The 24355-nt window shown below is 50.6% G+C and overlaps 1 long non-coding RNA gene across 1 annotated transcript; it reads left to right on the top strand.

Moving 5' to 3' along the window:
* The first annotated feature begins 1012 nt into the window (after positions 1-1012).
* Positions 1013-23965, top strand: LOC115469300. Its single transcript, XR_003941986.1, has 3 exons — positions 1013-1025; positions 7307-7314; positions 23878-23965. It is a non-coding gene; the product is annotated as an uncharacterized LOC115469300 (long non-coding RNA).
* The last annotated feature ends 390 nt before the right edge of the window (positions 23966-24355 follow it).

The following is a 24355-nucleotide window of genomic DNA, read 5'->3' as shown; positions in this document are numbered from 1 at the left end:
GAACATTATGAGCCGTGACATGACCCTCAAGAGTCAGCCCAGCCTGGGCATAAGTGAAGGAAATGCAATCTGCTAGCCAATTGGATATGGTGCGTTTCCCTACAGCTACTCCCCTCTTGTTGGGATCAAAAGAAACAAACATTTGGGCGGACTGTGTGGGGCTGTGTCCGCTCCAGATAGCAGGCCAATGCTCTCTTGCAGTCCAATGTATGCAGTTGACGTTCAGCAGGGTGAGTATGAGGACGGGGAAAGAATGTTGGCAAAACAATTGACTGGTTAAGATGGAACTCTAACACCACCTTCGGCAAGAACTTAGGGTGAGTGCGGAGGACTACTCTGTTATGATGAAACTTGGTATAAGGAGCATGAGCTACCAAGGCTTGAAGCTCACTGACTCTGCGAGCTGAAGTAACTGCCACCAAGAAAATGACCTTCCAGGTCAAGTACTTCAGATGGCAGGAATCCAGTGGCTCAAAAGGAGGTTTCATCAGCTGGGTGGGAACGACATTGAAATCCCATGACACTGTAGGAGGTTTGATGGGGGGGCTTTGACAAAAGCAAACCTCTCATGAAGCGAACAACTAGGCTGTCCTGAGATCGGCTTACCTTCCACACGGTAATGGTATGCACTAATCGCACTAAGATGAACCCTTACAGAGTTGGTCTTGAGACCAGACTCAGACAAGTGTAGAAGGTACTCAAGCAGGGTCTGTGTAGGACAAGAACGAGGATCTAGGGCCTTGATGTCACACCAAACGGTAAACCTCCTCCATAAAAAGAAGTAACTCTTTTTAGTGGAATCTTTTCTGGAAGCAAGTAAGATTCAGGAGACACCCTCTGAAAGACCCAAGGAGGCAAAGTCTACGCTCTCAACATCCAGGCCGTGAGAGCCAGGGACTGGAGGTTGGGATGCAGAAGCGCCCCCTCGTTCTGAGTTATGAGGGTTGGAAAACATTCCAATCTCCATGGTTCTTCGGAGGACAGCTCCAGAAGAAGAGGGAACCAAATCTGACGGGGCCAGAAAGGTGCAATCAAAATCATGGTTCCGCAATCTCGCTTGAGTCTCAGTAAAGTCTTCCCCACCAAAGGTATGGGAGGATACGCATTCAGGAGGCCCTCCCCCCAATGAAGGAGGAAGGCAACCAATGCTAGTCTGCCATGGGCCTGAAGCCTGGAACAGAATTGAGGGACCTTATGATTGATGTGAGTGGCAAAAAGATCTACCGAGGGGGTGCCCCACGCTTGGAAGATCTTGTGTACTACTCCCGAGTTGAGAGACCACTCGTGAGGTTGCATTATCCTGCTCAACCTGTCGGCCAGACTGTTGTTTACGCCTGCCAGATACGTGGCCTGAAGAAACATGGCATTCCGGCCAGCCCAAAGCCACATTCTGACGGCTTCCTGACACAGAGGGCAAGATCCTGTGCCCCCCTGCTTGTTGATGTAATACATGGCAACCTGCTTGCCTGTCTGAATTTGGATAATTTGATAGGACAGCCGATCCTGGAAAGCCTTTAGAGTGTTCCAGACCGCTTGTAACTCCAGAAGATTGATTTGAAATCGTCTTTCCTGAAGGGAACAATATCCTTGGGTGTGAAGTCCATCGACATGAGCTCCCCACCCCAGGAGAGACGCATCCGTAGTCAGCACGTTTTGCGGCTGAGGAATTTGAAAAGGACGTCCCAGGGTCAAATTGGATCGAATTGTCCACCAATGTAGGGATTCGAGAAAACTCGTGGACAGGTGGATGACGTCCACTAGATTCCCGGCAGCTTGGTACCACTGGAAAGCTAGGGTCCATTGAGCTGATCTCATGTGAAGACGGGCCATGGAAGTCACACGAACTGTGGAGGCCATGTGGCCTAGCAATCTCAACATCTGCCGAGCTGTGATCTGCTGAGATGCCCGCACCTGAGAGACGAGAGCCAGGAGATTGTCGGCTCTCGTCTCTGGAAGGTAGGCACAAGCCGTCTGAGAATCCAGCAGAGCTCCTATGAATTCTAGTTTCTGTACTGGAAGAAGGTGGGACTTTGGATAATTTATCACAAACCCTAGTAGCTGCAGGAGTTGAATAGTCATCTGCATTGACTATAGGGCTCCTGCTTCTGAGGTGCTCTTCACCAGCCAATCGTCTAGATAGGGGAACACGTGCACTCCCAGCCTGCGGAGAGTCGCTGCTGCGACAGCCAGGCATTTTGTGAATACTCTAGGCGCAGAGGCAAGACCGAAGGGTAGCACACAGTACTGAAAGTGCCACGTTCCCAGACGGAATCGAAGATACTGTCTATGAGCTGGCAGTATCGGAATGTGAGTATAAGCATCCTTTAAGTCCAGAGAGCATAGCCAATCATTTTCCTGAATCATGGGAAGAAGGATGCCCAGGGAAAGCATCCTGAACTTTTCTCGGACCAGATATTTGTTCAGGGCCCTTAGGTCTAGGATGTGACGCATCCCCCCTGTTTTCTTTTCCACAAGGAAGTACCTGGAATAGAATCCCAGTCCTTCTTGCCCTGGTGGAACGGGCTCGACCGCATTGGCGCTGAGAAGGGCGGAGAGTTCCTCTGCATGTACCTGCTTGTGTTGGAAGCTGAAGGACTGAGCTCCCGGTGGGCAATTTGGAGGTTTTGAGATCAATTGAGGGCGTATCCTAGCCGGACTATTTGAAGAACCCACTGGTCAGAGGTTATGAGAGGCCACCTTTGGTGAAAAAATTTCAACCTCCCTCCGACCGGCAGATCGTCCGTTACGGACACTTTGATGTCAGCTATGTTCAACTGGAGCCAGTCAAAAGCCCATCCCTTGCTTTTGCTGGGGAGCTGCAGGGGCCTGCTGAGGCGCACGCTGTTGATGAGAACAAGCGCGCTGGGGTTTAGCCTGAGCCGGCTGTCGGGAAGGTGGATTGTACCTACGCTTATTAAAAGCATAGGAAACATTCCTCTTTCCCCCCCAAAAATCCTCTACCAGTTGAGATAGATGCTGAAGGTGCCTGGTGGGAGAGCTTGTCGAATGCGGTGTGGAGCTGTTCTACCACCTGTTCGACCTGCTCACCGAAAATATTATCCCCCCGGCAAGGCGCATCCGCCACTCGCTTCTGGACTCTACTGTCTAGGTCAGTGGCACGCAACCATGACAGCCTGTGCATCACTATACCTTGATCAGCTGCCCTGGATGCAACATCAAAAGTATCGTAAGCACCCCTGGACAGGAATATACGACATGCCTTCAGCTGCCTGACCACCTCCTGAAAAGGCTTGGCTTGTTCAGAAGGGAGCTTGTCCACCAAGTCTGCCAACTGCCGCATATTATTCCACATGTGAATGCTCGTGTAGAGCTGGTAAGACTGAATTTTGGACACGAGCATAGCAGAATGGTAGGCCTTCCGCCCAAAAGAATCCATAGTTCTAGACTCACGCCCAGGGGGCGCCGAGGCGTAATCCCTAGAACTCTTGGCCTTCTTAAGGGCCAAATCCACCACCCCAGAGTCAAGAGGCAATTGGGTCTTCATTAACTCTGGGTCCCCGTGGATTCGGTACTGGGACTCAATTTTTTGGGGAATGTGGGGAGTAGTTAATGGCTTCACCCAGTTCGTCAACAATGTCTGCCTAAGGACATTATGAAGAGGAACTGTGGTGGATTCCTTAGATGGAGATGGATAGTCCAGGACCTCGAACATTTCAGCCCTGGGCTCATCCACCGTCTCCACAGGGAAGGGAATGGCCGTAGACATTTCCCGGACAAATGGAGAGAATGAAAGACTCTCTGGGGGAGAAAGCTTTCTCTCAGGTGAGGGAGTAGGATCGGAAGGCAGACCACAGGACTCCTCATCCGAGAAATACCTGGTGTCCTGTTCCGCTGCCCAAGAGTCCTCTCCATTGGTATCGGACATGAGTTGGTGAACCTGGGTCCGAAGCTGGACCTGTCTCGACGCCGAGGAACGATGTCCTTCGTGGCGGTGTCGAGAGGAAGACCCTGAGTGGCAGGCGACGAAGCTTCCTCCAGCGACGTCGGCGGGGAGTCAACCTGGGTGGTGGCCGATACCGGTGCTGCAAGCGGTACCAGGGTCGGAGACCTCACCACGGGCTACGAGCCAACCGCTGCCTCCCTCAATGGTACTGGCGGCGCAAGCACCTGCGGTACCGGAACAGACGGTACCGACGGCGCAAGCACCGAAGGTACCGGAGATGGTCGCAGCAGCTCTCCCAGAATCTCTGGGAGTACAGCCCAGAGTCTCTCGTTTAGAGTAGCTGCAGAGAAAGGCAAAGGAGCCCGTACAAGCGACGTCGACAGAACCTGTCTGGGGCTCGGAGTCGGTGCCGGGCTCTCCTGGGTAGAGCGCACTGACACCTCCTGGATGGAAGGTGAGTGATCCTCCTGGCGTTGGCGCTTTTCGGGTGCCGAAGTCCTTGGCATCCCGGAGCTCTCGGTACCGTGGCGGGAAGGTGACCGATGGTGATGCTTCTTAGCCTTCACCCAAAGCACGCCAACGGTACCCTCCGGTACCGAAGAGGAAGACGTGGAATCCACATGCCTCCTCATGGCCGGGTCCGAAGAAGGTCGATCCTGGGGGGGCCTGTAGAACAGGAGTCCTCGATGCAGGTGGAGACCCGCTCGATGGCTCACTGCCACCAGCATGGGACCTATGGACAGCCCTTACCTGCACTCCGGACGTCGATGCAGTCTCTGGTACAGACATCGATACCGGCGATGACTTCGATACCGCCGACTCCGTCGATACCAAAGGACCGGACCTGGCTCCTAACAAAATGTTCCACTGAGCCAATCTCTCCGCCTGAGTCCTCTTTTTCAGTTGGAGGCACAAAGTACAGGTGTTGGGACGATGATCAGCTCCCAAACACTGAAGACACGAAACGTGTCTGTCAGTGAGCAAGATTGTCCGGTTGCACGACGTGCACTTTTTAAAGCCGCTGGTAGGCTTCGCAGACATGGGCGGAAAAATCACGCCGGCGAGGTCGAACACGATGGTGTCGAATGAAAAGGACACCAAAAAAAAAAGGAAAAAGGAAAAAAAAGGGTCCCGCACAGGCGGCCCAAAATGGCCGCCGAAGAAAAAGAAAGAAAACTTACGGGAGCAAAGTTCTACAAAAATAAAGGAGAAACTCAACTTTTTTTTTTTTCAAAAGAAGATAGCGGAAAGCGAAAAAAGCTGAAAAACTGGCGAAAAACTCACAGAAAGTTCGTAAAAACGCAGCGAGGGGTCTCTGGGGCAGAGAACAGCAGCGAAGCAGTGTCCCAAGCCGCGGAAAAAAAAAGGCTGAGGAACATGCTCATGTTCGGGCGGGAAGACGGTCGCGCATGCGCGATGCGCACGGGACCACGAGGCTAGCAAACTCTTTGTTGCTAGGGAGAATTCCGGTTCTGGGGCTGCCATCGACGTCACCAATCAGTGAGAACAAGCAGCCTGCTTGTCCTCGGAGAAATATCTATATATAGAGATAGATAGATCGATATAGATATGTCACAGATCCTCTACTACTACTACTACTATTTAGCATTTCTATAGCGCTACAAGGCATACGCAGCGCTGTACAAACATAGAAGAAAGACAGTCCCTGCTCAAAGAGCTTACAATCTAATAGACAAAAAATAAATAAAGTAAGCAAATCAAATCAATTAATGTGAACGGGAAGGAAGAGAGGAGGGTAGGTGGAGGCGAGTGGTTACAAGTGGTTACGAGTCAAAAGCAATGTTAAAGAGGTGGGTTTTCAGTCTAGATTTAAAGGTGGCCAAGGATGGGGCAAGACGTAGGGGCTCAGGAAGTTTATTCCAGGCGTAGGGTGCAGCGAGATAGAAGGCGCGAAGTCTGGAGTTGGCAGTAGTGGAGAAGGGAACAGATAAGAAGGATTTATCCATGGAGCGGAGTGCACGGGAAGGGGTGTAGGGAAGGACGAGTGTGGAGAGATACTGGGGAGCAGCAGAGTGAATACATTTATAGGTTAGTAGAAGAAGTTTGAACAGGATGCGAAAACGGATAGGGAGCCAGTGAAGGGTCTTGAGGAGAGGGGTAGTATGAGTAAAGCGACCCTGGCGGAAGATGAGACGGGCAGCAGAGTTTTGAACCGACTGGAGAGGGGAGAGGTGACTAAGTGGGAGGCCAGCAAGAAGCAGATTGCAGTAGTCTAAACGAGAGGTGACAAGGGTGTGGATGAGGGTTTTGGTAGAGTGCTCGGAAAGAAAGGGGCGGATTTTACGGATGTTGTAAAGAAAGAAACGACAGGTCTTGGCGGTCTGCTGGATATGAGCAGAGAAGGAGAGAGAAGAGTCAAAGATGACCCCAAGGTTTCGAGCTGAGGAGACAGGGAGAATGAGAGAGCCATCAACAGAAATAGAAAACGGGGGGAGCGGGGAGGTGGGTTTGGGGGGGAAAATGAGAAGCTCGGTTTTGGTCATATTTAATTTCAGGTGGCGTTGAGACATCCAGGCAGCAATGTCAGACAAGCACGCTGAAACTTTGGTTTGGATGCAAGGTGAGATATCAGGGGTAGAAAGGTAGATTTGGGAGTCATCAGCATAGAGGTGGTAGGAAAAGCCATGGGATGAGATTAATGAACCAAGGGAAGAAGTGTAGATAGAAAAGAGGAGGGGACCAAGAACAGAACCCTGAGGTACACCGACAGGCAGAGGGATAGAAGTAGAAGAGGATCCACCAGAGTGAACACTAAAGGTGCGGAGGGAGAGGTAGGAAGAGAACCAGGAAAGGACAGAGCCCTGGAATCCAAGTGAGGACAGGGTATCGAGAAGTATGCTGTGATCGACAGTGTCAAAAGCAGCGGAAAGATCAAGAAGAATGAGGATGGAATATTGACCTCTGGATTTAGCCAGTAATAGGTCATTGGAGACTTTAGTAAGCGCAGTTTCAGTTGAGTGGAGAGGGCGAAAACCAGATTGTAATGGGTCAAGAATAGCATGTGAGGAGAGAAAATCAAGGCAGCGGCGGTGAACAGCACGCTCAAGTAATTTGGAGAGAAAAGGAAGGAGGGAGATGGGTCGGTAATTAGAGGGACAAGTAGGGTCAAGTGAAGGCTTCTTAAGGAGAGGTGTGACCACAGCATGTTTAAAGGAAGCAGGGACAGTCGCAGTGGAAAGTGAGAGGTTGAGAATGTGACAGATAAAAGGAATAAGAGTAGGAGAGATGGCATTAAGAAGGTGGGTGGGAATGGGATCAGAGGAACAGGTGGTACATTTTGAGGAAGAAAGGAGAAGTGTAGTTTCCTCAATAGTAACTTCAGGAAAGGAGGAAGGGAATGAGGGGAAGGAGAGAGAGGGGAACGGACTAGTGGAGGGAGAGCTGGTGAGGTAGAGAAAGCAAGGTTTATCTTTTGAACCTTGTTGTGAAAGAATTCAGCAAGGGTCTGAGGAGATAATGAAGGGGGAGTTGGGGGAGGGGGCACCTTGAGGAGAGAGTTCAATGTGGTGAAGAGAAGTCGAGGATTAGAGCCAAGAGAGTTGGTCAGTTGGATATAATAATCCTGTTTGGCACGTAAAAGAGCAGATTGGAAGGAGGTCAGCATGAACTTAAAGTGTAAGAAATCAGCAAGGGCCCGAGATTTCCGCCAGAGGCGTTCGGCGGAGCGGGTACAGGAACGTAGGTAGCGGATATTAGAAGTCAGCCAAGGTTGGGGTTTTGTACGCCTTACAGGGCGGGTCATCAAAGGTGCAAGAGTGTCTAAGGCAGAGGATAGAGTATTGTTGTAAGAAGAAACAGCCTCGTTGACAGACGTGGATGGTGCCACAGTAGAGAGGAGGTTTGAAACATGGGAGGATAGAGATGAAGGGTCAATGTCGTGAAGATTCCTAGATAAATTAGATAGGATAGGACGGGACTGGGAGGGAGGAGATTTAAGTGTGAAAGTTATAAGATGGTGATCAGAGAGGGGAAGATCGGAGGCAAGGAAACTAGAGGGTGAACAGTTGGAGGAGAAGATGAGATCAAGACAGTGACCATTTTGATGAGTGGGGGAGGTGGAGCATAGTTGGAGATTAAAGGACGACGTTAAAGCGAGTAACTTGGAAATATAAGAGTTGGAAGGATCATTAGCAGGAATATTAAAGTCACCAAGGATGAGAGAGGGGGAGGAAGGATCATGGAAGAAGGCAAGCCAGGCATCAAAGTCACTGAGAAAGGATGAAAGGGACTTATCAGGGGGACGATAAATGACCGCTATTCGAAGAGGCAGAGGAGAGAAAAGGCGGATAGAGTGGACTTCAAAGGAGGAAAAACAGTGAGATTGAGGTGGAAGAAGGGGTTGAAATCTGGAGGAGGGAGAGAGAAGTAGTCCAACACCGCCCCCACGGCCAGCAGAGCGAGGAGTATGTGAAAATAGATAACCGCCATGGCACAGGGCTGCGACTGAAGCAGAGTCATCAGGGCAGAGCCAGGTTTCTGTTATGGCGAGCAGATGGAGGTGACGTGTGTGTGTATATCTCTCTATATAAAGCACACCTCCAACGTTCTAATGAAGCCGGAAGCCAGAAGCCGGAAGTAGTGTGTAGTTGTGTAGATCGCTGTTTGCCCATGAGTGTCTGCCCCGCCCTCGCGTCAAAACGTCATGACGTCAAGGGAGGGTAAAACAACGTTACCAACACGAAACCTTCAAAGAAACCACGGAGTCAGCTTCAGCACGTTGGAGCTGCTTAAAGTTTGGCACGCTGGGTGGTTGCAGGGGGAGGCAGGGGCAGTGGCGTAGCAAGGGCGGGGCGGTGGGGGCGGTCCGCCCCGGGTGTCAGCTGGTGGGGGGTGCTCCGCTCCTGCTGCTCCCACCCTACCTTTAAAAACAAATCTGCAATTGAAGCGGCGTGGCAGGCAGCGCCTCGCGTCTGCCCTGCTTGTAAAAGAAGCAGATCTCTCCTCCTCGTCGTCGGGCCTTCCCTCACTGGGTTCCGCCCTCTTCTGAGGTAACTTCCTATTTCCGCGAGGGCGTGGCGGGACCCAGTGAGGGAAGGCCCGACGAGGAGGAGGAGAGATCTGCTTCTTTTACGAGCAGGACAGACGCGAGGCGCTGCCTGCCATGCCGCTTCAATCGCAGATTTGTTTTTAAAGGCAGGGTGGTGGCAGGAGAAGAGGGCTGTCATCTGGTACGCGAAGCAGAGCGGGTCGGGGTGGGACTCAGATGGGAGAAGTGGATGGGAAGAGAAGGGGTTCTCAGATGGGAGAAGGGGGTGGGGAGGAGAGGGGGTTCTCAGATGGGAGAAGGGGTTCAGAGAAGGGGGTCTCAGATGGGGGAAGGGGACTGGGTTGGGGAGGGGGTGGGGTTCTCAGATGGGAGAAGGGGGCTGTAACTGGGGTCTGAGAAGGGGCCATGCCTGGGGCTGGTGGGAAAATGGGGCATGCCTGGGTCAGGTGGGAGAATGGGTCTGGGGCTGAAAAGGGGGGCCCTAATGCAAGGCATGTGGATGAAGGTGGCTGGAACTGGGGGCTGAAAAGGAGGGTAGGTGGGATAAGGGGGCTAGTACTGGGACTGGGGGCTGAAACTGGGGACTGGGGGCTAAAAAGGAGACAGGGAGAAGTGGCTGGGGCTGAAGCTCGGGACTGGTGAGAGAATAGTGCTGGGGTTGAAACTGGGGGCTGAAAAGAGGACAGGGAGAAGTGGCTGGGGGCTGAAGCTCGGGACTGGTGGGATAGTGGGGCTGGAACTGGGGGCTGAAAAAAAAGGGGCAGAGAGAGGGGCAGATCCTGGATGGAAGGGGAAGCGAGAGGGAGGGCAGACCCTGGATGGATGAGAGAGGGAGGGCAAATGGTGGATTGAAGGGGCAGAGAGAAAGGGCAGACAGTGGATGGAAGGGGGAGAGAGAGAGGGCAGACAGGGGCAGATGGTGGATGGAAGGGGCAGAGATAGAGGGCAGATGTAGATGGAACGGGCAGGGAGAGAGGGCAGACATTGGATGGAGGGGACAGCAGAGAGGGCAGACACTGGATGGCAGAGAGAGAACAAAAACAGATGCTGGATGGAAGGAAGACAGTGAAAAGAAGATGATGAAAGCAGAAACCATAGACAACAAACTGTAAATAAAATATTTTTTTTTATTTTTTTGCTTTAGGATAAAGTAGTATTGTAGCTGTGTTAATAAATGTTTATAATAGAACATGTAAACAAGGTAATCTTTTTATTGGACTAATTTTAATACATTTTGGCTAACTTTCAGAGAAAACCCCCTTCCTCAGGTCAGGATAGGATACTGTAACAGCACTATACTGTATTGACCTGAGGAAGGATGTTTTGGCCTCTGAAAGCTAAATGTATTAGTCCAATAAAATGGTATTATTTTATTTTCTATATTTCTTTTATTTCTATTTGTTAATTTGTAAAGTGGTGATTGGTACTTGTTAGTTTTTTCAAATTTACATCTGCTGTCTTTATATTTTGCACAGTACTAGGGGACATTTTCTGTTTCTGTGGTGTTGCATTGTATGCAGAGTCTGGCATCTTGGGGGTTCAGTTTAATTTTTGTCTAAATAGAAAGTTTATTATTACTTATTCTATAGTGGATTAGGGTGTATCTGTGTTTGTGAAAAAGACATGGCTTTCAGTTGGCATTGACTGTGCAGGATCGATGATCTGTAGTATTCTGTCTGGTTTCGTTTTACAGTAGGTGAATTGATGTTCTAGTGCTCACTGTAGTGTTTAAGATGCTTTCCTTTTCCTTGTGTGATTTGTAGAAATGACTGCTTGTGGTGTGGTAGAATTGCTCTATAGGTCCTGAGTGTTTTGTATTCTCGGCTTGCCTAGTACTAGATTTTGGAGGGGGGTGTTAAAAAATGACCGGCCCTGGGTGTCAACTACCCTAGCTACGCAACTGGGCAGGGGAGCACAGCAGAATCACTGGGTGGCTGCAGGGGGGGGGGGGGGCATGGAAGACAGCAGAATCGCTGGATGGATGCGGGGGGGGGGGGGGGCAGGGGAGAGAGCAGAATCGCTGGGTGGCTGCAGGGGGGGCAGGGGAGCAGAGCAGAATCGCTGGGTGGCTGCAGGGGGGGCAGGGGAGACAGCACAAACGCTGGGTGGCTGCAGAAGGGGCAGGGGAGCAGAGCAGAATCGCTGGGTGCCTGCAGGGGGGCAGGGAAGAGAGCTGAATCGCTGGGTCACTGAAGGGGGGGCAGGGGAGAGAGCGGAATCGCTGGGAGACTGGAGGGTGGGCCAAGGGAATAGCTGGGTGGATGGAGGGGGGCTGGGGAGATGAGAATCACTGGCTGGCTGGATGGGGGGGCCAGGGGAGACAAGAGAATCACTGGGTGACTGGAGGGAGGCAGAGGAGAGAGGACAATCACACACACTCTCTCTCTCTCACACACACACACTCGCACACAGTCTCACACACACAAACTCGCATAATGCTGCCAACCACGCAGGGGGGGGGGGGAGAGGCAGGGAGTCCTGAGACCGCAAGGGGGGAGGGGGTCCTCAGACCCGAGAAGGGGGAGGGGGTCCTGAGACCACACAGGGAGGGGGTAGGTATCTCTGTCACACACACACACTCTCTCACGGTCAGTGTCTTTCTCTCTCTCACAGAGTCTCTCATACTATGACTCACACTTTATCACATACACTATGTGTCACACAGTCGGTCTCACACACACTCTCGGTCTCACATACTCGCTCTACTACACTCTCGGACTCACAGAGAGTCTGTGTATTGCACACATACTCTCTCACAATCTGTCTCACACACACTCTCTCTCACACACACTGTATCTGTGTAAAACACATTCTCTCTCACAGTCACTGTGTCTTACATACGCACTCGCACACACTCTCTGTCTCACACACACACTCGCACCCTCACTCACTCTCTCTCTGTCACACACACACACTCGCACATTCACTCTCACACTCACACACACTCCCAGGAAAACCTTGCTAGCGCCCGTTTCATTTGTGTCAGAAACGGGCCTTATTTACTAGTATATATATAATATCCATTTTCAGATAGTATTACAAAAATGAGTGTGACCTGCATCATGTGTACACTTGGGCAGTATTTTTACCCTTTCAACTTAAAAACTTCTGTGTATATCTAGAAGTCTCTGCATCCCACAGATCTATCATAACTAGAAAAAGGTTTACTAAAAGAGCAACAGGAAAGGTGAGTGTGAGTAGTGTGGTTCAGTGTGTTGCAGCTGTGGGATAATGACAATTATAGGTAAGCAATTATATTTTCTCCATTAACAGGTAAAAACAATGAGTCAAACTTGAGGTAATAAGGTGCCAATGTACTACATTGTATTAATGATAATACAGTACTAACATGTGTTAATGCTTCTTTAGTATTAACACATGGGTATGTTGGTCTGAATAAACATTAACATGAAGGTAAATTAGCTTTGCGTTAAATAGTTTTTGTTATTGAATTGTATTACACTGAAATCAAACTATACCATCACATTTTTCAAAGGTGACAGTGACCTTTGATAGAACCTAAAAGCAAAGAACAATAGGAATTTTAAAAAGCAGAACTAACAACAATGCTGGCTATTACACAGGGTCCCCATCCGGTGGCTTTTTTCTAGCTTTGCACCTCATGTTTCTCTTTAGCTGGCTCCCTCTCTATTTGTGTGGTAATCCCCATTGAAACCTTGCTCATGTGCCCATCCATTCCCAGGGTTGGTAGGAGGGGAATATTGTATGTATTGATTGTCATGTCCTGAACCGTGAACTCACCTGTACAATCCTCAAAGTCCTGCATTTTTTTTAACCTTCTCCCTCTACAGGCCTATCTGCATACCCGGGGGGGGGGGGGGGGGGCTCATCCTTTAACAGTTCCTGCTCTTCATCTCCTGCAGACAGCATCAATCTGGTGCCTATCAGTGTTGCCAGGTGGGCGGTTTTACCGCCCAATTGGGCGGTTTTTCGCGACCCGCCGCGGGAAATTTTTGCCCGCGGCGGGTTGCGGTTTTTTGGGCTGTTTTTTGGGCTTCAGGGCGGTTTTTTGTGCGGCTTTTTCGGCCACGGGGGGCGGGGTTAGTGACGTTTTTGGGCGGGGTTAGTGACGTAGGAGGCGGGGCCAGTGACGTAGGAGGCGGGGCCGATGACGGGGGAGGCGGGGCCGATGACGGGCGAGGCGGGGCCGGTGACGGGCGAGGCGGGGCCGGTGACGGCGGGGGCGGGGTTGGTGACGGCGGGGGCGGGGTGATGACGCGGGGGTGGGAGTGTCAGGGGCGGGGTTTGAGTTTGGGCGGGTTTTGGGCGGTTTTTGTGCTGGATTGGGTGGGAAAAAAATTTTCCACCTGGCAACACTGGTGCCTATACTATTCCCCTGGCCTGTGGCCAGCTGAACCCTGATTAAAGGTTAGTTTTGGGTTACCATATGGCTCCAATCTGTCCTCCTTTTTCAGGAGCCATATGGTAACCCTAGGTTAGTTGCTCCTGTGTTCAAGCTCCCCTGCTGTGTAATACCAGACAGGTAGCAATTGTGATAAAGTGAAGATACTTACTTGTAGCAGGTATTCTCCAAGGACAGCAGACTGATTGTTCTCAGAAGTGGGTCGACGTCCACGTCGGCCCAGGAACCGGCAAATTTTTGCAAGCAAAACATTTTTAGAAAAACTTTGCCACAGTCTTCAGTCGCGTGTGCAGCGCACACTGATTTCCCGCCCGTCGCGCGAGCGCATCCCTTCAGTTAAATCAAAAAGCATATTGTAAGGAGGAGGTAGAAGGAAGGCAGAGAAGAGCTGATAGTGACAGTAAGCGAGGAAAGGAGAAAAACCCTCAGAGGGGAAAAGGGAGTAGGAGACTGATGAAAAGGGAAGAGAACTACAGAGCCCAGCAACACTTGCAAGGGAGGAGGGAACAAGAGAAACAGTACCACAACTCCCAGCAGGTAGTAGAGTCAGGGGGTGATTGGGAGATGGAGGATAATCAGGGGGAGGAGCAGCACCTGGGAGAGAGGGTGGGGGAAGACTCCATGGAGTGGGAGGAGATTGAACTAGGGGAGGAAAGCGAAAGGAAAGAGGTTGGTGAGGAGCAAATGGAGTTCTTTTGCTCAGGACAAAAAGAGGTGGAAAAGGAAGAGACTGCAGAGAGAGAGAAGCCAGAGATTTGGGGCTGCTAAGTGACAATGCCTAGATGCGGTCTGGCTTCATGGAACTGTGGGAATTAATTACCTGAAGGAGGTCAGTCTGAACATTTGTGGGAGGTTGTCAGAGTGTTGGTGCCTGGCAAATGAGGGTGGTGAAAATGCCTCCAACTCCTAGGCAGTAGAAGAAAGGAGAGGAGGAATAGACTGATCCACAGGTTTATCCCAAGTTGTTAGCGAGTTCTAAGACTGAACTGTTCTGAACTGTTGTTGATTGCTGTGTGTTGGAGAAGTGAAGCAAGGTGCACAGAGGCCAGCAGCTGTAGTACAGTGGACATACTGTTTTCCCGCTGGTACCGCTGTGGAATAAAGTACTCTGCAGAATAAATATAATACTGTGAATAATTACTTTTTTGCAAGTGAGCAGAAGCAGTTCCTCGTAGGAGGTGGATTAGCCCCAATTGTGTGGGTGAAGGCGGACAGCACGGAGAGGTGTTAAGTCGAGACCAGACAGCACGGAGAGGTGTTGAGTGGAGAGTGGACAGCACGGAGAGGTGTCGGATCGAGAGCAGACAGCACGGAGAGGTGTCGGATCGAGAGCAGACAGCACGGAGAGATGCAGGCTGACAATATAAAGAAACAATTAACTCCAAGGAGAGGTGGGCGGCTTTGTGAGAACAATCAGCCTGCTGTCCTCGGAGAATACCTGCTACAGGTATGCATCTTCACTTTCTCCAAGGACAAGCAGGCTGCTTGTTCTCACTGATGGTGTATCCCTAGCACCCAGGCTCACTCAAAACAACAAAGAAGGTCAATTGGGCCTCGCAATGGTGAGGACATAACTGAGATTGACCTAACGCAGAAACATCTAACTGAGAGTGCAGCCTGGAACAGAATAAAAATGGGCCTAGGGGGGTGGAGTTGGATTCTAAGCCCTGAACAGATTCTTTGCTTTCTCCGAGGACAAGCAGGCTACTTATTCTCACAAGTGGGATATCCCTAGCATTCAAGCTCACCCAAAACAATGAACATTGGTCAATTGGGTCTCGCAACAGCAAGGACATAACGTAGATTAACCTGAGACTATATACAGCTAGCTGGGGGTGCAGCCTGGAACAGAACAAAAATGGGCCTAGGGGGGTGGAGTTGGATTCTAAACCCCGAACACATTCTGCAGCACTGACTGCCCAAACTGACTGTCAAATTGGGTATCCTGCTAAAGGCAGTAGTGAGATGTGAATGTGTGGACCGATGACCACATTGCAACCTTGCAAATCTCTTCAATAGAGGCTGACTTTAACTGAGCCACCGACGCAGCCATAGCCCTAACATTATGAGCCGTGACATGGCCTTCCAGAGTCAGCCCAGCTTGGGCATAAGTGAAGGAAATGCAATCTGCTAGCCAATTGGAGATTGTGCGTTTTCCGATGGTGACTCCCCTCCTGTTGGGATCAAAAGAAACAAAACTGGGCGGACTGTCTGAAGTGTTCGTCCCCTCCATGTAATAGGCCAATGCTCTCTTGCAGTCCAAGGTGTGCAAACTGCTTTCGCCAGGGTGGGTATGAGGACGGGGAAAAAATGTTGGCAAGACAACTGACTGGTTCAGATGGAACTCCGACACCACCTTAGCCAGGAACTTATGGTGCGTGCGGAGGACTACTCTGTTATGATGAAACTTATTATAAGATGCATGCACCACTAAGGCCTGAAGCTCACTGACCCTACGAGCTGAAGTAACAGCCACCAAGAAAACAACCTTCCAGGTCAAGTACTTCAGATGGCAGGAATTCAGTGGCTCAAAAGGAGCTTTCATCAGCTGGGTGAGAACGATGTTGAGATCCCATGACACAGGTGGAGGTTTGACAGGTGGCTTTGACAAAAGCAAACCTCTAATAAAGCGAACAACTAAAGGTTGGCAAGAGATAGGCTTACCCTCTACACGCCGATGATAAGCACTAATTGCACTGAGGTGAACGCTTACAGAATTGGTCTTGAGACCAGACCCTGACAAGTGTAGAAGGTATTTAAGCAGGGTCTGTGTAGGACAAGAAAGAGGATCTAGGGCCTTGCTGTCACACCAGACGGCAAACCTCCTCCATTTGAAAGAATAACACCTCTTTGTGGAATCTTTCCTGGAAGCAAGCAAGACTTGGGAGACACCCTCAGAAAGACCCAAGGAGGCGAATTCTATGCTCTCAACATCCAGGCTGTGAGAGCCATAGACTGGAGGTTGGGATGTAGAAGCGACCCCTCGTTCTGAGTGATGAGGGTCAGAAAACACTCCAATCTCCACGGTTCTTCGGAGGACAACTTCAGAAGAAGAGGGAACCAAATCTGGCGAGGCCAAAAATGAGCAATCGGAATCATGGTTCCAAGGTCTTGCTCGAGTTTCAGCAAAGTCTTCCCGACTAGAGGTATGGGAGGATATGCATACAGAAGGCCTGTTCCCCAATGAAGGAGAAAGGCATCTGACCGATGTCGATGTTGAAGGACTGGACCGAGCCCAAAAAGTTTTTCTTGTTGACCTCTCGAGTTGCTTGAGTCCGCTTCTTCATGCGAAGACACAGACTAGAAGCGACTGGGCTATGTTCGGGCCAAAGGCACTGGATATACAAGGCGTGGGTATCGGTACCTGAGATGGTCCAGTTGCACTGAGTACAACGTTTGAAGCCGCTGGGTGTCCTCGATGACATGGAAGGAAAAACGGCTTTGGCAAAATCAAAAGACGCGATTGTGCCTACTAAAAGAAGAAAGGGAAAAACCCAACTGCGCGACCTAAGGCCGTGTGCGTCGAAAAACAAAGAAAACTTAAAAAGATGGCCAAAAGCTAAGAAACTATGGGAGTTTTTTTAAAAAGGAAAATAATGAAAAAATAAAGAAAAAGTATGTAAAAGATTCTTTCCTGGGCCTTACGAGGAGAGCAGGAGAAAAAAACCTGTCACCTCATCGCAGAGAAGAAAAAACTGAAGAGGCACACTTGCGCAACGGGTGGGAACTAGTCCGCGCATGCGCGGTGTGCGCTGCACACACACCAGAAGACTTTGGCAAAGTTTTGATATATTTTGCTTTAAAAATTTGCCGCTTCCTGGGCCGATGCAGACGTCGACCCACTTGTGAGAACAAGCAGCTTGCTTGTCCTCAGAGAATGTATATTTCAGAGAGACCCAAGGAAGCGAATTCTACGCCCTCAACATCCAGGCCGTAAGAGCCAGAGACTGGAGGTTGGGATGCAGAAGCGACCCCTCGTTCTGAGTTATGAGGGTTGGAAAACACTCCAATCTCCATGGTTCTTCGGAGGACAACTCCAGAAGAAGCGGGAACCAAATTTAACACGGCCAGAAATGAGCAATCAGAATCATGGTTCCGCGGTCTTGCTTGAGTTTCAGCAAAGTCTTCCCCACCAAAGGTATGGAAGGATATGCATACAGAAGACCTGCTCCCCAATGAAGGAGAAAGGCATCTGACGCTAGTCTGTCATGGGCCTGAAGCCTGGAACAGAACTGAGGGACCTTGTGATTGATCTGAGTGACAAAAAGATCCACCGAGGGGGTGCCCCACTCTCGGAAGATCTTGCGTACAACGCCCGAGTTGAGCGACCACTCGTGAGGTTGCATAATCCTTCTCAATCTGTCAGCCAGACTGTTGTTTATGCCTGCCAGATACATGGCTTGGAGAAACATGCTGACATGATTGTGACTGTTTTCCTTGGCTGTGCTCGCCTCGCCCTCTGGTGGCTGGAGCCGGTGGCTGCCGTGGACTGTCTTGCTGTCTCCCTATACATTCCAGACTTTCTTTCCGGTCCGGTCCAGATATTCTAGCCTTCCAGACTTGGTTTGAAGTTTGGCAGCTAGCCTCACCCTTAGCTGCCTTGAGATTGCTGCAGCTGAGTCTCAGCTGCTGATGGGCTTTATTTCTGCTTTGCCTTTGCAACGCCAAAGGTCCAGGTTGATGTTTGTGCAGTTAGCATTTCTGCCTTGTCTTGCCTTGTTTCTTAGTTAGTGTTCCTAGTCTGTGTTTCTTGTCTGTTTGAGTCTCCTGAATCCTGTCTTGAATCCAGCCCTGATTGCTCCTTCCCTGTCTGATTTTGGCTTCCTTTCCCTTTTGTTTGTGAACCTTGTATTCTTGTCTGTTTGAGACCCTGTATCTTGAATCTTGTTCTAGCCAACCTTGTGTATGGATTTCTGTCTGTTTGAGACCCTGTATTTTGAATCTGGTTCCAGCCAAGCTTGTGTATGTATCCCTGTCTATTTGAGACCCTGTATCTTGAATCCTATTCTAGCCAAGCTTGTGTATGTAATTCTGTCTGTTGGAGACCCTGTATCTTGAACCTTGTCTAGTCTAGCTTGTTTCTCCTTTCGGTCCAGTAAGTCCTGCCGGCTGCCTGCACCTAGGGGCTCAATGCCTAAGGAGTGGTGGTCAATCGCAGGTGAAGTCCTGTTCCAGTCATGCTAGTTCCTGAACCCTGCTTGTGTTTCCTGATTCTGGTCCCTGCCAAGCCAGTCCATTCTACTCCAGTCCTGTTGGTCCAGTCCTGGTTGGAGGGTTTTGCCTGCTGCTGCCGCTCCTCGTCACGATTCCAGACTATCCTTGAGAACCTGACACATGCCATGATGGCGAGCCCAAAGCCACATCTGGACGGCTTCCCGACACAGGGGGCGAGATCTGGTGCCCCCCTGCTTGTTTATGTAGTACATGGCAACCTGACTGTCTGTCTGAATTTGGATAATTTGATTGGACAGCCGATCTCTGAAAGCCTTTAGAGTGTTCCAGACCGCTCGCAACTCCAGGAGATTGATCTGCAGACCTGTTTCCTTGAGGGACCAAAGTCCTTGAGTGTGAAGCCCATCGACATGGGCTCCCCACCCTAGGAGGGATGCATCCGTTGTCAGCACTTTTTGTGGCTAAAGAATTTGAAAAGGACGTCCCAAAGTCAGATTGGATTGAATTGTCCACCATTGAAGGGAATTGTGAAAATCAGTGGAAATCTGGATCACATCCTCTAGATTCCCTGCAGCTTGCTATCACTGGGAGGCTAGGGTCCATTGAGGGGCCATGGGTGTCACATGGACCGTGGAGGCCATATGGCCTAAAAATCTAACATCTGCTGAACTGTGATCCGCTGAGACGACCTGGCCATGTAAACTAAAGACAGAAGATTGTCTGCTCTCATCTCAGGGAGATAGCCATGAGCCATCTGTGAGTCTAGCAGAGCTCCTATAAATTCCAAATTTTGAACTGGGAGAAGATGGGACTTTGGGTAATTTATAACAAATCCAAGTAGCTCCAGGAGTTCAATAGTCATCTGCATTGACTGTAGAGCTCCTGCCTCTGAGGTATTCTTCACCAGCCAATCATCGAGATAAGGGAACACATGCATTCCCAGACTGCGTAGCAACGCTACAACTACTGCCAGGCATTTTGTAAAGACCCTGGACGCAGACGCCAGACCAAAGGGCAGCACACAATAATGGAAGTGTTGCGTTTCCAGATGGAATCGAAGATACTTCCTGTGAGCTGGAAGTATTGGGATGTGAGTATAAGCATCCTTTAAGTCCAGAGAGCATAGCCAATCGTTCTGCTGAATCATGGGAAGAAGGGTGCCCAGGGAAACCATCCTGAACTTTTCTCGGACAAAGAATTTGTTCAGGGCCCTTAGGTCTTGGATGGGACGCATCCCCCCTTTTTTCTTTTGCACAAGGAAGTACCTGGAATAGAATCCCAGTCCTTCTTGCCCTGGTGGAACGGGCTCGACCGCATTGGCGCTGAGAAGGGCGGAGAATTCCTCTGCCAGTACCTGCCTGTGCTGCAAGCTGAAGGATTGAGCTCCCGGTGGGCAATTTGGAGGTCTGGAGATCAAATTGAGGGAGTATCCTAACCGGACTATTTGAAGAACCCACCGATCGGAGGTTATGAGAGGCCACCTTTGGTGAAAAAATTTTAACCTCCCTTCGACCGGGAGGTCACCCGGCACGGATACTTTTATGCAGTGCTTTTTTTGTAGAAAAAAAGGTGCCGGTACTCATTATGGGCGGGGTCACCACATATGACTCCACCCCTATGATAGCCACACCCACATTAACCACACCCCCTATACCAGCCATGGCGCATATAAACAGACATCATTGAAAATATTACAGTACTATAGGAGAAAAAATAACGTGATTTTTTTTCATTATAAATAATCTCTGTAAGCTCTTACAGCTCCAGTATACCCAGTGCAAAATAAGACAGCCAATGTAAATTCTCAAATTGGACATATTACAAACACTAAAATGAAAATAAAATGATTTTTTTCTACCTTTGTTGTCTGGTGACTGTTTTTCTTTCCATATTGGTCCCAGTCTGTGATTCTCCTTTCCTTTGTTTTCGCTTAACTCTTCTGTGCCATTTGTCATTTTTGTCTCCTTTTTCTTTGCTTTCTTCAATATTTTTCAGGCTCTCTCTCTGTCCAGATTTAATTCATTCTTACTATCCACTCTTTAATTTCCTTCATCTACCTGTGGCTTTTCATCTTTTCCTCACCCTTGTTCTCCCGATGCCCCTTCCTCTTATTCTCCAGTCTTTCTCTATTCCCCTTTTCCATCCAGCAGCTCTGCTTTCTCTCCCCATCCTTCCAGTGTCTCCCCTATTTCTTTCTGCATTCTTCCATCCAGCGTCTTCCCTCTTTCTCTCCCTATCCTTCCGTTTTCCCTCTCTCTCTCCCCATCCTTCCATCTGTTTTCCCTCTCTCTCTCCCCATCCTTTCATCTGTTTCCCCCCTCTCTCTCCCCATCCTTCCATCTGTTTTCCCTCTCTCTTTCTCCATCCTTCCATCTGTTTTTCCCTCTCTCCCCAATCCTTCCATCTGTGTTTTTCCCTCTCTCTCCCCATCTTTCCATCTGTGTTTTTCCCTCTCTCTCCCCATCCTTCCATCTGTTTTTCCCCTCTCTCCCCAATCCTTCCATCTGTTTCCCCCTCTCTCTCCCCAATCCTTCTCTCTGTTGTTTTCCCTCTCTCTCTCTCCCCATCCTTCCATCTGTTTTCCCCTCTCTCCCCAATCCTTCCATCTGTTTTTCCCCTCTCTCCCCAATCCTTCCATCTGTTTTTCCCTCTCTCTCCCCAATCCTTCCATCTGTTTTTCCCTCTCTCTCCCCATCCTTCCATCTGTTTTTCCCTCTCTCTCCCCATCCTTCCATCTGTTTTTCCCTCTCTCTCCCCATCCTTCCATCTGTTTTTCCCTCTCTCTCCCCATCCTTCCATGTGTTGTTTTCCCTCTCTCTCCCCATCCTTCCATCTATTGTTTTCCCTCTTTCTCCCCAATCCTTCCCTCTGTTGTTTTCCCTCTTTCCCCCCAATCCTTCCCTCTGTTGGTTTCCCTCTTTCTCTCTCTCCCCCCAATCCTTCCCTCTGTTGTTTTCCCTCTCTCTCTCCCCCCAATCCTTCCCTCTGTTGTTTTCCCTCTTTCTCTCTCTCCCCAATCCTTCCCTCTGTTGGTTTCCCTCTTTCTCTCTCTCCCCCTCCCAATCCTTCCCTCTGTTGGTTTCCCTCTTTCTCTCTCTCCCCAATCCTTCCATCTGTTTTCCCCTCTCTCTCCCCAATCCTTCCCTCTGTTGTTTTCCCTCTTTCTCTCTCTCCCCAATCCTTCCCTCTGTTTTCCCTCTTTCTCTCTCTCCCCAATCCTTCCCTCTGTTGTTTTCCCTCTTTCTCTCTCTCCCCAATCCTTCCCTCTGTTGTTTTCCCTCTTTCTCTCTCTCCCCAATCCTTCCCTCTGTTGGTTTCCCTCTTTCTCTCTCTCCCCCCAATCCTTCCCTCTGTTGGTTTCCCTCTCCCTGCCAAGTTTCCCGCGAACGGCGCGAAGTCGTGACGCACGCGGCACCAGCCCCTATTTCCGGCCGCTGCTGCTTCTCCTGTTGAGCAGCAGCGGCCGCTACACAAAGAAAAAGAAGATTAAAAAAAATTTGAAACCTGGCTGAAACGCGGCACCCCGGCACTGTAGACAGCCATTAGGCATTGGCTGTTGCCCCGCAGCCGCTCCTCCTCTTGCCTCTACGTCACTGCGTTCCTCCGGGGTCTTCCTCCAGGGGCAGTGACGTAGAGGTAAGAGGAGGAGCGGCTGCGGTGCAACAGCCAATGCCTAATGGCTGTCTACAGTGCCGGGGTGCCGCGTTTCAGCCAGGTTTGAAGTTTTTTTTTAATCTTTCTTTGTGTAGCGGCCGCTGCTGCTCAACAGGAGAAGCAGCAGCGGCCGGAAATGGGGGCTGGCACTGCGTCCGTCACGGGGCGGGGGGAGCAAAAAAAAAAGGTGCCGGTACGCCGTACCGTTGCGTACCGGCACAAAAAAAAGCACTGCTTTTATGGCGGCTATGCTCAGCTGGAGCCAGTCAAAAGCCCGTCCCTTGCTTTTGCTGGGGAGCCACAGGGGCCTGCCTTGGCACACGCTGTTGACGCGAACGAAGCACGCTGGGAATGAGCCTGAGAAGGCTGTCGAGATGGAGGATTGTACCTACGCTTATTATAAGCATAGGGAGCATTCTTCCTTCCCCGGAAAAATCGTCTACCTGATGAGGTAGTAGCAGAAGGCGCCCGGCGGGAGAGATTGTCCATAGCGGTTTCCCGCTGAGTGATCTGATCGACCACCTGCTCGACTTTCTCACCAAAAATATTATCCCCCACGGCAAGGGGCATCCGCAATCTGCTGCTGGACCCTATTGTCCAGGCCAGAGGCACGCAGCCATGAGAGTCTGCACATCACTATACCTTGGGCAGCGGATTTGGATGTAACATCAAAAGAATCGTAAGCATCCCTGGACAGGAATTTACGACACGCCTTCTGCTGCCTGACCACCTCCTGAAAAGGCCTGGCCTGCTCTGGAGGGAGCTGATCAACCAAAGCCGCCAGTTGCTTCACCGTGTCCCTCAAGTAAATGCTCGTGTAGAACTGGTAAGACTGAATTTTGGCCACGAGCATAGAAGACTAGTAGGCCTTCCTCCCAAAAGAGTCTAGAGTTCTAGATTCTCTCCCTGGGGGCGCCAAGGCAAAATCCCTAGAACTCCTGGCTCTCTTGAGAGCAGAATCCACAACCATAGAGTCGTGAGGTAACTGCGACTTCATCAGCTCAGGTTCTCTGTGAATCCGATATTGGGACTCAGCTTTCTTAGGAATGGTGGGATTACTTAGTGGTTTCATCCAGTTCTGCATAGGAGTCTCCCTGAGCACATTATTCAAAGGAATGGTAGATGACTCCTTAGGCGGCGACAGATAGTCAAGGACCTCGAGCATCTCAGTCCTGGGCTCATCCTCAGTTACCACAGGGAAGGGAATGACCACAGACATTTCCCAGACAAATGAAGAGAAAGAAAGACTCTCCGGGGCAGAAAGCTTCCTTTCTGGTGAAGGAGTGGGATCAGAGGGAAGACCACAAGACTCCTCAAAAGAGAAATACCTGGGATCTTGCTCTTCATCCCATGAGGCATCCTCATCAGTATCAGACAAGAGTTCCTTAACTGCAGTCCGAAACCGGGCCCGTCTCGACGCTGAGGAACCCTGTCCTCGATGGCGATGTCGAGAAGTCGACTCCCTTGCCGGCGGCGATGAAGCTCCCTCCAGCGATGTCGATGGGGAGTCGACCTGGGTGGCAGCCAAGAACGATGCCACAGGCGGTACCGGCATCGGAGACCTCACCACAGGCGATGAGCCAGCTGCCGCTTCCATCGACGGTACCAGGGGTACAAGCACCCTCGGCACCGGAGCAGACTGACACAGCAGCCCTTCCAGAAAACCTGGAAGAATGGCTCAGATGCGCTCGTCTAGAGTTGCTGTCGAGAAAGGCTGCGGGGTCGGTGCAGGAATCGGTGTCAGAACCCGTGGAGGTTTAGGAGGCGGTGCCGGGCTGCCCGAAGACTGACACACTGACACCTCTTGAATGGAGGGTGAGTGCTCCTCCCGGCATCGGAGCTTCACGTGTGCCGAATCCTTCGACGCCCTGGAGCTCCTGGTACCGTGCCTGGAAGGAGACCGATGACGATGCTTCTTAGCCTTCGCTCGAAGCACGTCATCGATGCTCGTCGGTACCGACGAGGAGGACGTGGAATCCACAAGCCTCCTCAGGGTTGGGTCCGAGAGTGGTCGGTCCAGGGGGGCCTGCACAGCAGGAGTCTTTGAGGCAGGTGGAGACCCACTCGACGTCTCCCTGCTCCCAGCATGTGATGGTTTCCGGACAGCCATTACCTGCACTCCTGATGTCGATGCCTTCCCCAGTGCCAACATCGACGCCGCCGACCTCAGTACCGCTGTCGACGTCGAGGAACTGGACGAAGTTCCGAAAAGTCGATCCTGAAGAGCTTGTCT

The sequence above is a fragment of the Microcaecilia unicolor genome, chromosome 4, assembly GCF_901765095.1.
Source record: "Microcaecilia unicolor chromosome 4, aMicUni1.1, whole genome shotgun sequence".
Classification (NCBI taxonomy): Eukaryota; Metazoa; Chordata; class Amphibia; order Gymnophiona; family Siphonopidae; genus Microcaecilia; species Microcaecilia unicolor.
The sequence above is the reverse complement of the archived record's forward strand: the minus strand, read 5'-3'. Positions and strand labels throughout refer to the sequence as shown.